The 13,372-nt window shown below is 46.8% G+C and overlaps 1 protein-coding gene across 4 annotated transcripts in view; it reads right to left on the bottom strand.

Moving 5' to 3' along the window:
- Window positions 1-13,372, bottom strand: part of NUMA1 (nuclear mitotic apparatus protein 1) — a 47,251-nt gene that overhangs the window by 30,475 nt on the left and 3,404 nt on the right. Inside the window, exon 1 of one of the 4 annotated variants that reach the window (XM_070943050.1) lies at window positions 11,690-11,778. The exons of the other annotated variants lie outside the window; for them this stretch is intronic. The gene's annotated coding sequence lies outside the window, so the exon portion shown is untranslated. Of the gene's footprint in view, window positions 1-11,689; window positions 11,779-13,372 lie in introns of those variants that run through there. 4 annotated transcript variants of the gene reach the window in all.

Below are 13,372 nucleotides of genomic sequence, written 5' to 3'. Positions count from 1 at the left end.
TGGATACACACACACTGTTGTGTAAAAGTAAAACGTTGAGGTTGTAATGTTGTTTATTTTCTACTGTGCTAAAGAGTTGGAAATTGGTGCCTTTTACTTCTATTCCTTTTTAGAATTACTCTTCGTATTTAATACTTCGATAAACTAATACTTTGAGCCACAGTGGCACAGTGGTTAGAGTGCAGGACTGGAGCCTACTTCTGCTGACTGCCAGCTGACTGCAGTTCGGGTCTCACCAGGTTCAAGGTTAACTCAGCCCTCCATCCTTCCCAGGTGGGTAAAACGAGGACCCAGATTGTTGTAAGACAATAGGCTGACTCTGTAAACAGCTCAGAGGGGGCTGGGAAGCATTGTGAAGCGGTAAGTAAAGTCTAGGGGCTATAGCTAATAAAAATCTATTATAGAAAAACCCAATGGGAGTCAAGGACTGCCTGTAAATGGAATTCTGGGCTAACATAAATCAAATTACGCAGCTGTCTCAAAACAAGCCTAACAGGTTCACCCGCATAGCAGTCCCCTCCATGATGATGCCCTTAGGGTCATTTCCTGCTGGTTCCCCACAGCAATTTAGCATAAGTCACCAAACAGACACACACACACACACACACACCGTGTGGCTTACAACCCACTTGGCTCTTGGGGAAAGTGCTCCAAATCGGCCTGGAAGCCTTAGAAACCTCGACCCAAACAATGGGGGCTCCTAGTTTTAGTGAAAGCTTTTGTCAACGTTCTGCCTCTGTCACCACCCTGGATTCCTTTTCAAGCCACAAAGTCACATCGCACCACAGAGCAGCAGCTCAGCTTTGAGGGATGCCCCAACTTTACACAATTCCTACGCAGCAGCAGCAGCAGCAGCAGCAGCAGCACAGAGCAGGCTCTGCCATCAGAGGCCAGGAAGGGGGGAGGCAGACTTACTAGCACTACAGCATGCGCACACACACGCGCGCGCACACACACAGCATGCCCACAAAGGACTGTTTGGAAACACCCACCAGTTTTAAGGACACATGTTTTCATTAAGGGCTGCATTTTGCAGCCAATGCTTGCTATCCGCCAACTGAGATTTTAAAGGGATTTTTAAGCAGTTCCAGCCTTGATCTTCACAGCTCCACAGTATGTATATGGGGAGGGGAGGGGAGGGGAAGGCAATGGGAGAAAGAGGGAGGTATTAAGACTTAGTACCACTTTATAAAGCCTTAGTAAGGCCACACCTGGAATCCTGCATCCAGCTTTGCTTCCCACATTACAAAAAAGATGTTGAGACTTTGGAAAAAGTGCAAAGAAGAAGCAACTAAGGTGATCAAAGGCCTGGAGGCTAAAACATACGAAGAACGGTTGCAGGAACTGGGTATGTCTAGTTTAATGAAAAGGACTAGGGGAGACATGATAGCAGCCTTCCAATATCTCGGAGGCTGCCACCAAGAAGAGGGAGTCAAGCTATTCTCCAAAGCACCCGAAGGCAGGACAAGAAGCAACAAATGGAAACTAAGCAAGGAGAGAAGCAGCCTAGAATTAAGGAGGAATTTCCTGACAGTTAGAACAATTAGCCAGTGAAAAAGCTTGCCACCAGAAGTTATAGATGCTCCATCACTGAAGTTTTTTAAGAAGAGATTGGACAGCTACTTGTCTGAAATGGGATCATATTTCCTGCTCAATAGACTAGAACAGAATTCTTTTTATTGGCCAAGTGTGATTGGACAAACAAGGAATTTGTCTTGGTGCATATGCTCAAGCAGAGGTTAGGACTAGATCTCCCAGATCCCTTCCAGCCCTATTCTGATTCATTGATTGATTGATCGATCGATCGATTGATGGGGGACAGAGGAGGGATGTGGGGAAGGGGAAGCAGCCAGCTCTTTGCACTAGATTATGCAGTAGCATCCTAGGCAGAGGGGTAACACATCTTAAGGCCAGTCTGTGTTGGCTTTCATTTTTCTGCACGCAGGTCAAACTGAATGATGCAGGGAGAGCCGTTTCCCAGGAATGTCACTGAAAGAGACCCAGCCCGCTGGAGGAAAAAGAAAGGCAACAGAGGCTGCTTGAAGTTAACCCCCCTGCCTTAAGAAAGTTACAGGGGCCGCAGAGCCTTTGCACCAGAGTAAAACCCAACTTGGCATCAGCCGTCAGCCATGTATCCAAGGGCAGGGATATAAACTTTATGCCACTTTATCTTTTTTTTTTTTTTACTTTAACCATTTAAAATGCAAAAGAAAAAAATTAAATGGAGACAAAACAAAAACATTGAAAAAAGCAGTGAATTAAAATAAAACAAAGGGCAAAAACACATATTATCCTGGCTGGTTGAACACTGACAAAACTATTGCCACGACAATAGATTCCCCTCTTGCAAAACAAGTTCAACTTTATGCAAAAATCTTAATTTTATTTTAAAACAGAGCAACAGGGCACCAAATAGAAGCCTGCAAGAGGGGCCCACAAAATCTAGGCAGAGAAGGAGGGGAGGTCTCCTCCACAATTAGAGGCCAACTTCAATGGATCTAGGCCAGGGGTGTCCAACCTGGGCTATTTTAAGACCCATGGACTTCGACTCCCAGAATTCTCCAGCCAGCCATGGGTTGGGGAATTCTGGGAGTTGAAGTCCACACGTCTTAAAGTTGCTAAGGGTAAAACTGCAATTAAGATGCTGCCTTAACCGTTGTTCTACTTTTGAACAATAATCAGCCTTTGAAATGACATGGAGTAGGGATTGTTTTCAACCGTGGAAAATGTTTATTCAGCCTGGGAAGGGAAAAAGGGAGGTGACTGATATTTTAGCCCCCAGGCAAATAAGTGCCAGCAGATTAAAAAAGAAAATTCTCTGAAATATGGCATGTTTCTCAACCTCAGCCACTTTAAAATCTGTGGAGTCCAAATTCCCAGAATTCCCCAGCCGGTTGAAGTCCACTCATTTGAAAGTGGCTGGCGTTGAAGCACATGACTTATCAAACCACAATTCATTCTGAAAAAAAAAAAAAAGCTGTAGTAAACTTAATCCCAAATTAGGAGGAATTTGTGCTGCTCGCCAACTTTTTCCCTTTGATCTGGCCCGGGGGGAGTCTTGGATGGCTTCCACCGCCCTCCCTTTTAAAAATAACCCATTAAAAAATCAAAATAGTAATCCTTACATTCAGCTAAAGCTCCTTCATCTTTTCTGCAAAAGTTAAGGCAATCTAAACTCACACCTGGAGGGCACACATGGCTCCGATTTCCTGAGATGCAACCAAACAGTTTAAGGGTGAGCTGCCAAAACGCGTCACGCAAGGCGCAACTTGTACATGTGGGGGTTAACGTGATGGGGTTTTTTTTGTGTGTGTTATGACATGCAAATCCTTTTCTATTCAAAAGGAAGGCACGTGAGGTGTTTGCAAACATCTGCTGGCACGCCACACACATCCTGCACGCTTACATCCCCTACAAAACACAACTGAAGGCCGTTTAATTATCTTTCTGGTGTAATTTTACATCGTCTCAGCGTGAAGCTTCTCCATCACGGGCCCAGTCCCTGGACTCTGACCTCCATTAGCTTTGGCCACCGTCCCAAGGTCTCTGAGAACCAGCGGCTTCTTGGCAAGGCCACACCCAGCCAGAACGCTCCAGAAGGATCGCCTGGTTCCTTTGCGGCATACAGATTCAATCAGAAATGAATGACATAGAGATAGAAAAGGCAAAGGTTGGAAGGTCCATGCATGGCCCCTGCTGGCCCCTGAGAAGGATCCACTGGGATCAAGCCAAGCCTGCCAGGCAGGGGAGCTTTCCTTGCATTTTTTTTCAGTAAATAGTTTCAGTACAAACAACAGCGTAATCAAGGGAATACCAAGAATACCAAACAGTCCTACCAACACTGGCAGGGCAAGCTACTGTATATAAACAGAGGGCAGATCTTCCCTCCCTTCCAGCACTGATGTTGTTACCTAGTTGGGTCATGAAATGTCTGCAAGAAAACAGCACAGCTCAGAGAGCACCAAGGACCCCACTGTCCTCCTCCTGCCTTCTAGCAGAGTCATGAAGGTCATGAAACATCTGCAAGAAAACAGCCAAGGACAGAGAGCACCAAGGACCATACAGTCCTCCCCCTCCTCTTCCACACAAACTCCCTTCCAGCACTGATGGTGTTCCCTAGTTGGGTCATGAAATGTCTGCAAGAAAGCAGCCAAACTCAGAGAGCACCAAGGAGCCCACAGTTCGACCCTGAGCTACAAGCCTTTTCTTCCATGGCTGGCTGGGGAATTCTGGGAGTTGCAAGAGGTTGAGAAACCCAGCTTTAGAGGATTTCTACTCTCTTCTACCAACCTTGTGAAGGTCGCAAAAGGGGACCACAAGGGGACCCCGGAATGCTGCAACTGTCATAAATGCATGCTGGTTGCCAAGCGCCTGGATTCTGATCACGTGACTGTGGTGATACTGTAATGGCCATAAGTGTGAGGTCTGGTTATAAGTCACTTTGTCCAGTTCCTTTGTAACGTAGAATAGTTGCTAAATGAGTGGTTGTAAGTCAAGGACCACCTGCGCTGCCGTTTCTTCCTTGACCTACAATTGCAACTGAGCCCAAAATTTATGTTGCTAAGCAAAACATTTGTTAAGTGAGTTTTGTCCCATTTTATGACTGTTCTTGCTACAATCGTTAAGTGAACCACTGAAGACCCTGTTGTTCCGCCAGGCTGGGCTATCAATTTAATGATTTTAAATTGGGGTATTTTAAATTTGTGGGGTTTTAAATTGAGCCAAATTTATTAATTATTTTAAATTTTTAATCAATGTTTTGTCTTGTGTTTTTAAATAGACTGTACACCGCCCTGAGTCCTTCGGGAGAAGGGCAGTATAGAAATAAAATTATTATTATTATTATTATTATTATTATTATTATTATTATTATTATTATTATTATTATTAATTCTGGGAGTTGTCCAAGGTTGGACATGCTGGTTGGGGGATTCTGGGAGTTGAAGTCCATGTGTCTTAAAGTTGCCAAGCTTGGGCACCTCCCGGCTTAAGAAAGCTGAATGGAGACTCAAAGGCAGAATCCCCACATTAGGCTAAGCCACCATAATCAGGGCCCTTCTTTCAGCACAGACCGTGATCCCAGCGCACACATCAATCAGCAGCTCTGTTGCTCCCGGTTTGCAAACAAAAACCTCCAGACCCCACAATAAGATTAGCTCTGGCCTGCAGCCGCTCAGCTGTTAAATAACCAAAGCTGGAATGAGGGTCACCGGATCTCACTCGCTCGCTCCGGAAAGCTTGCGGTGGCCGTGGCTGCTGTTCAAGATGGGATTGCATAAATATTTCACTGATAAAGAGGCAGACGAGGGTGAACCAACAGAGGGGGTGGGGTGGGGAAATTCTGGGTGTTGAAGTCAGTAAGTCTTGGAAGTTGCCAAGCTGGACCCCCCTGCAGAAACAAGGCTGGTGGCTTCCCTGGTTCTTCTGGGTTATTCGATGATTCCAGTGAAGGAGAATATTTGCAGCTCAGGATTGAAACGAGGGGTCCTTGGTGGTCTCTGAGTTGGGTAGTTTCCCTGCAGACGTTTCATGACCCAAACTAGGTATCATCATCATCATCATCATCATCATCATAGCTCGTCGCCATAACTAGCACTGATGCTGTTACCTAGTTTGGATCAAGGAAACCACCCAGTTCAGAGAGCACCAAGGACCCCTTATGAGACGATTTCCCTAACACGGAGGATGGAGGTCTGTTCTCCGAGCTTGTGGGTTGGTTTTGGGTAAGATCATCAGCGGAGTGGAAATTCCTAATCTAAACTCTGCTGAAGGTGTTACCTAACCTGGTAACGAAGCATTCGGAAACCCACCCACAACCTCATCCTCCACCTGAGCTACAGATATTCACCACTATTGCAAACCCCCCTAACATTAACCAAGCAGGCACCTTGTCCTGTCTGTCTTGGTTCAGTGTCTCGGGTGAACAGAGCCAACACGTCACCATATTCCGTTCTTAGGCCTGGTGTTTCTCATTCCATTTTTCCAGAAAGAGGACTTGTTGGCGCAGCACAACGTTCAGGAATCATACACCCAGCTATATTTGCAATCTGAACTCTGCTAACCGAGCAAATCCAGAAATTCTAAAACGATCTGGCGCTCAACGGATTAAACGCCTCTGCCTGGGCCTATTCCTTCCTACGTTTATTTACTAAGTTCATCCACCAACGCAAACAAAATTAATTCCCGGTGGGTCAATTAAAATGAAAAGCAAAGAAAAAACAATACGTAACCCCAGGCAGCAACTAAAATCAGCTTTAAGTTTCAAAATGCTGTGTGGACAGTCTGCTTTCAAAACTTCACTGCTGTGGCAATGTAAGCAGGCTGCTCTAGGCACTCCTCTTGCTGCTCCTTTGGGGTCACAGTCCCCAACCAGGGGGAAGGGGCCCAGGCCAAATACAAGCCCAGGCTGTTCTTGATTTACGACTACAATTGAGCCCTGAATTTGCTGCTAAGTAAGACGTTCATTAAGTATGTTTTGCCCCATTTCATGACCTTTCGTGCCACCGTTGTTAAGCGAATCATTGCAGTTGTTAAGTTGTAACATGATTGTTAAGTGAATCTGGATTCCCCATTGATTCTGCTCGTCAGACGGTAACAAAAGGGGATCGCGTTACCCCGGGATACGGCAACAGTCATAAATATGAGCCAGTTGCGTAGCTTTTGAATTTTGATCATGTGACCATGGGAATGATGATAATAACAGCAGCAGCAATAATAATGTTTTGCTTTGATTTTGCAACCAAGTCTCTCAACTGGAATGTTCCTATGAAATGTTCTTTGTTTTGTTTAAAAAAAAAAAAATCTTGAGGTATTTTGCACATTTGAGAAATGAAAAAAATAACAAGAACTTAAAAGCAAAATTTTTCGATCCCAGGAACCGAAGAAAAGAACGGAAAGCCGTCGTCCCTGACACCTACTGGACAGCAAGCTTCCCCCCCCAAATTAAAATAAAATATTTATGAAAATTCTCATTATGGAAGCAATTTTCCCCACTTTCTCCCATGCAGCCTTCTCTGAATTCAGAGGTCTGCTACTATTCTTGCCCTGGAGGCCTGATAAGAAAAAGGAACAGGAAGAGAGATGACTAAGCTAGCTCTTAATAAAAAAAAAAAGACTTTTAATCTCTCAAACAAACCTTTCTTCCCATCGATTATTTTTTCAGCCTCGCCGTTTTATTCTTGGAAGTAATTTTCTTTTTAAGGTTGGCTATTTCAAGCAGAAGGAATATTAAAATGGACCGGTGTTGCTTCTTTTGTGAGTCAGAAAACTAATACAATTAGTCCTCGACTTACGACAGTTCATTTAGTGACCGTTCGAAGTTACAAAGGCACTGAAAAAAGTGACTTACGACCGTTTTTCACACTTATGACGGTTGCAGCATCCCCATGGTCACATGATTTACATTCAGATGTTTGACAACTGACTCACATTTATGACGGTGGCATAAAGAGTCACGTGATCCCCTTTTGCGACCTTCCTTCAATGAGGAAGCCAGATTCATTTAGCAACCGGGTTACTCATTTAAGAACTGCAGTGATTCACTTAACAAATGTGGTGAGAACAATTGTAAAATGGAGCAAACTCACTTCACAAATTTCTCTCACTTAACATCAATTTTGGGCTCAATTGTGGCCGTAAATTGAGGACTACCTTTACACAGTAATTGTTTTCAAGAGGACAACAGTGTAAAGGGCCCTTTTCAGGACCATCCTCAAATAACGTCCAGGAGGGCTGCACAAAGGCAGAGAGGAGAAGATGGGGACGAAGAGAAAAATAATCTGAAATGTGGCTCCATTCAGAGGCCGAGCTTTTCCTGAATGTTTGCACGAAGCTTGAATTTCCATTCGTGGTCCCCACGCCACGTGAGGCTGCCAATGGCTGCAAACATGGAGCTGGATCGAGGAGGGAGTGGGCAGCATCTAAATGAAATAAATGGAACGCCAGAAAGGCCATCATGTGAATATGAAGGGGGAGAGGGCATCAGAACTGGAACTTAAGTACAGGTGGTCACAACTGAGCCCAAAATTTAGGTTGTTAAGCAAAGAATTTGTTAGGTGAGTTTTGCCCCATTTTACGACTTTTCTTGCCGCATTTGTTAAGTGAATCCCTGCAGTTGTTAAATTAATAACTCTTGTCAGTGCCATTGTAACTTTGGACGGACACTAAATGAACTTGTTGTAAGTCGAGGACTAGCTGTACTTTTGGGGAAGTCGGTTGTAACTTTAAAGCAGGGGTGTCTAATCTTGGCGACTTTGGCGAGGCGGGCTGGGGAACTTTAAGAGCTGAAGTCCACAGGTTTTAAAGTTGTCAAGGTTGGACGCCCCTGATTTAAATGGTCACTAAGCAACTGGTTGTAAGTCGAGGACTATCTGTATCCCTCCCCCCCGCAACCCGGCCTCAGGGAAGCAACTCAGATTAACCTCCCAGAGCATAACCCAGGCCTCAGAGGAATGTCCTAGCCTACAAATCAGTCACTAGATGAGAAGTCCCCCTCCTCACAAATGGAGCTCCCCTTTCGTACAGCCAGCGATGCCAAGGACGGGCATGCGGGCAGAGAACCCCAATACCCGGGGCAGGGAGGGAATTAGCCCAGGAGGAGGGAGAGAATTCCAGATCCCAGGAGGGAAGAACCAGGTAGATCTTTCTGAAAGTTCTCAGCGTGAAATGCTGCACACACAGAATTCGTTGTTTAAACAATAGCAACAAAAAAGATGCAACATTGCAATTCAAAGGGGCATCGACCCCACGCGTGAACCCCCTCCTAACTTTGCACCGAGGGAGACCACATTTTAAACAGGATTAAGGCTAGCACTAGGTTCAACACCACCGCTAGAGCAGCGCCTGTCAAACTCGGCACATTTTTAGGATTGCATGGACGTCAGCTCCTCCCCCACATGCTGGCTGAGGGATTCTGGGAGTTGAAGTCCAGGCATCTTCCAAATTGCTGAGCTCGAGGGACACAGCTTGCAAAACAACATTGGATCTTATGGCTAATGGACCTGCAAGTACCGTGGTGCCTCTCTTTCCAAGCTGCCAATAGGAAAACTCTCAAATCTCTACTACCGGTAGGAGACCATCGCTTGCCAGGGAAAAAAGGATGGGCTTCCAAACTTTTAAGCAGCTCTCGCCATAAAGCAGAAATTCAAATATACCTCTTCACGGTGCTTTGCAGCAGCCCTCTCTCAGCCTATGGCCCCCAACAATCTGGGTCTTCATGCAAAGGATTAGGCAAAAGTCAGAATAAGATGAGTTAATTTATCTGGGCTTCTTCACCGAGATAAATTGCCTGATTAGTCTGTTATTGGGATTAGGGGGGAAATCTAAGAGTTTTATCACAGATAGTCCTTGAATTGCAACCATTCATTTAGTGACTTTGAAGTTACAATAGCGCTTTGAAAAAAAGGGACTTGCAGCCAGTTCTCATACTTATGACCGTAGCGACATCCTTACAGTCCCTTGATCAAAATTCAGGCCCTTGGCAACGAGCTCATATTTACGACGGTTGCAGCCTCCTGGGGTCACATGATCGCCATCTGGGACCTTCCCAGCTGGCTTCTGACAAGCATAGTCAATGGGGGAGGGGGAGAAGCTGGATTTGCTTAATGACCACGTGATTCATTCAACAACTGTAGCGATTCACTTAACAACTCTGGCCAAAATGGTCATAAAATTATGCAAGACTCGGTGAATAACCACAGAAATCCTGATGTCGATTGTAGTTGTAAATCAAGGACTATCTGTGTAGGCTTTTCTGCATCCAGTGCAGCCCCAGTAGGTAACAGCCAGAAGTTCATGTGGCCGGTTGGTTCTGCCAGGAGGAGGGACCTCAACACGGCCAAACATCTGTCAGTCAAGAGCAGCTGTGTGGGAAGGCCTGCAGATGGTTTCCCCACGGAGCATAAAATGGCTTTTTAGAGCATGGAGGATTTATGGCAAGCGGCTCAACCTGGAACACTAAGAATCCAGGGCGATACACCGGTTGCAACCCCTTGGAGCAGCTGTGACTCAACTTACGACCACCATTGAGCCCAACATTTCTGTTGCCGAGTGAGACATCTGTTGAGTTTTGCCCCATTTTATGATCATTCTTGACCCGGTTGTTAAGCGAACCTCTGCCGTTGTTAGTAACACGGTTAAGTGGCTTCCCCATTGACTTTGCTTGTCCGGTCGCAAAAGAGGATCACATGAGCCAGGGAGACTGAAACAGTCACAACTATGAGTTACTATAACTTCAAATGGTCACTAAACAAAATGGTTGTAAGTCGAGGACTAGCTGTATAACTTTTCAAGTGGGCCACTCACACGCTGACATTAAGACAGGGGTTGACATGCAATAACCCAGCCAACGGAATATGGGAATCTCCATTCATTTACTTCCATTTGACAGCTATTCCCACTGTAATTATATGTACTATTACTCCAAAAAAGAAAAGCAGCTCTAAAGATTGAAGTCTGGAATTTTAAACGTAAAGGGTTACTGCCTTACTGAGCACTGCGGCACAGAAGGCATTTTCGATCTTTTTTTTTTTTTTAGAAGAATATATATTTACCGTAAGTAGTCACAGCTTGAAGACTAAGTGCAGTTACAGTGGAAAATTCAGACGAAGGTACGGCTGCCTAGTTATCAGTCTATCCAGCAATGTATGTGAATGGTCAAGAGCACACCCCACAACAGTACAGTGGTGGTTTCTGCCGATTTGAAACTAAATTCACAAGCCTAACAAACCGTCCAAATATGAGAATACAAGCAGGCCAAAACTTACAAATCCGAACTGTTTTTAAATCTGAAGCCCCCAGTTTTGGGAGCAGAACAACTTAAAACTCAGAGGGCTGTAAAGCATTATAAAATGGTATACAAGCCTAAGTGCTATTGACTATGGGCTCAGCCTTCTGTTACAGGAGTTACGTTTACTTACTCTACATGAAACACCTCCCATCCTTCTGAGGTGGGTCAAACGGGGTCCCAGATTGTTGGGGGCAACATGCAAATAACGCTTCTATGTTGCAAACCACCCAGAGAGGGGCTGTAAAGCCCGATGGGGTGGTATAATATAACCAATCGACCCATCGGAATAGAGCTGGAAGGGACCCTGGAGGTCTTCTAGTCCAACCCTCTGCTCAAGCAGGAGCCTAGACCATTTCAGCCAGGTGGCTGTCCAGTCCCTTCTTGCAAACCTCCAGGGATGATGATGATGATGATGATGATGAATAAGAAGAACAGCTTCCATCCAGAGACGACATCTGTAACCCCATCCAACACCCACATCTGCCTATCTCAGGTCCTTGGAAAGGACTCCATGGCTGCCCCAAAAATGCCAAACCCATCCCGAACATCTGCCACGAACCATCATCCTCATCATCATCATCAAAGCAAAGCCTCCTCCATGCAACCGCTGAAACCCATCATGCTTTTGTAAAAAGAAAAAGAAAAAAAAAGGGGTGGGTGGGAAAAAAGAGCGTTATTTGGGCGCCAGGTGCAAAGGCGGGGGAGGGAAAGGGGTGGAAATTCAATTCCTGGGCGTGGGCCTGAGGCTTTCCCGAGGCCAAGCGGGCCTCCAAGCCTTTCCTTGCGGAGGGGCCAAGCTCGCCTCCAGCGGCGGGAACAAAGCCGGGCCTAGTCCCCCCGGGGCAGCGTGGCGGGCGGGGAGGAGCCCGGGCGGCGGCGGTGGGGGGGGGGGGTGAGGCTTACCGGGGGTCGAGGCGCGCTTCGGGGCGTCATGAGGGCGGCGGGGAGGCTGCTCCGGGCTGGGCGGGAGGCGCTGCGCCGCGCTCCGCCTCCCAGGCCGGGCCGGCAGCCAGGCGGACGTCAGGCCTTCTCGAGGCGCCCCGCAGACGCCGCCGGCCTCGCCCCGCCGAGCAGCCCGGATGGGGGGAGGAGGAGGAGGAGGAGGGCTTCTCGGGCAGGCCTGGGCCTCTCCGACCGAGCTGGGCCGCTTTCGGGCCTGCGGACTCCAACTCCCAGAATTCCCCCGCCCTGCTCTGCCCCCGCTCCGCTGGCTGGGCGGTTCTGGGAGTTGGAGTCCCGGCGCGGCCCAGCTGGGAGAAGAGCCAGCGTGGTGGTTTCGAAGCCCGCTCCGTCTTTATGTTTGCTTTGGCTTCGGCTGGGGTTAATTTTTAATTCGGCTTGGATATTAGATTTAGTTATATATTATTATGGTTCCCTTTGAGGCTGAAAGCCAGGCGAAAGTCCCTTCCTCAGGCCACAGAAAAAAGAGGGGGAAGAGGGGGGGGGCTGTCAACTTATTTCTTCTTTTCTCAACAACAACCACCTCTCATAAATCCAGAGGCCTTCAAACTTGGCAGCTTTAAGACTGGTGGACTTCAACTCCCAGAATTCCCCAGCTAAGCTGTGCTGGCTGGAGAATTCTGGGAGCTGAAGTCCACCAGTCTTAAAGCTGCCAAGTTTTTGAAGGCCTCTGGTTTACATCCTTCCCCTCCATCCAGTCAGAGCTGAAGAAGCTTCTCGGATGAGAAGCGAAACGTCTTCGAAGAAAAACCACCTTTGGGACAACAATATCTCAACAAAAAACAGTGGTGGGCAACTATTTATTTATTTATTTATTTATTTATTACATGTATTTATATGCCACCATTCTCCCGAAGGACTCAGGGCGGCGAACACAAGTTAAGAAACAAGTACAATAAAATCATAATTTAATCCAAATAATTAATTAGTAGTAAATAATGAAGCCCGGAATCAGTCTCAGCCTATTTGTTTGAAAAGCCAAGTCTTCAAGTCCCGACGGAAGGAGCGGAGATCAGGAGCCATCCAGAGCCCAGTAGGTAGTTCATTCCAGAGGGTGAGAGCACCCACAGAGAACGCCCTACCCCTGGGCACAGCAAGGCGACATTGGCTCGCCGTTGGAACCCTGAGGAGAGCGGCCCTATGTGAGCGAACAGGACGGTGAGAGGCAGGCAGGAGAAGGTCCTGCAAATATCCCGGATCTAAGTCATGAAGGGCCTTATAGGTGAGGACTAGCACCTTGAAGCGGACCCGGAGAACCACTGGTAACCAGTGCAGCTCACGCAGGAGGGGTGTTATATGGGAGTAACGAGGGGCTCCCATATAACAATATATATAATATATATAACATATATATTTACAACCTGCGGCCTTCAACTCCCAGGATTCCTGAGGCAGCCACTGGTCGTAAATAGGCCATAGCTGCCCAGCCCAGCCCAGCCCCAAACTAACCGGACAGAACTTCTGCAGCCGAGTTTTCCAGGAGACTAACCGCCAACTTGGCTAATGATGGGGCTCAGCCCATCCATTAAGGAAACACAACCACAGCCACAAACGCACACACCCACCTCACGTGAGCCTTGTGTGAGTCTATGACACAGCAACTAGGCAAGGCTTGCACACACACAG

The sequence above is a fragment of the Pituophis catenifer genome, unplaced genomic scaffold (genome assembly GCF_029215685.1).
Source record: "Pituophis catenifer annectens isolate HBS135680 unplaced genomic scaffold, rPitCat1.0.hap2 SCAF_4, whole genome shotgun sequence".
NCBI classification, from domain to species: Eukaryota; Metazoa; Chordata; class Lepidosauria; order Squamata; family Colubridae; genus Pituophis; species Pituophis catenifer.
Note: the sequence above shows the minus strand (reverse complement) of the source record. Positions and strands in the feature narration are given on the sequence as shown.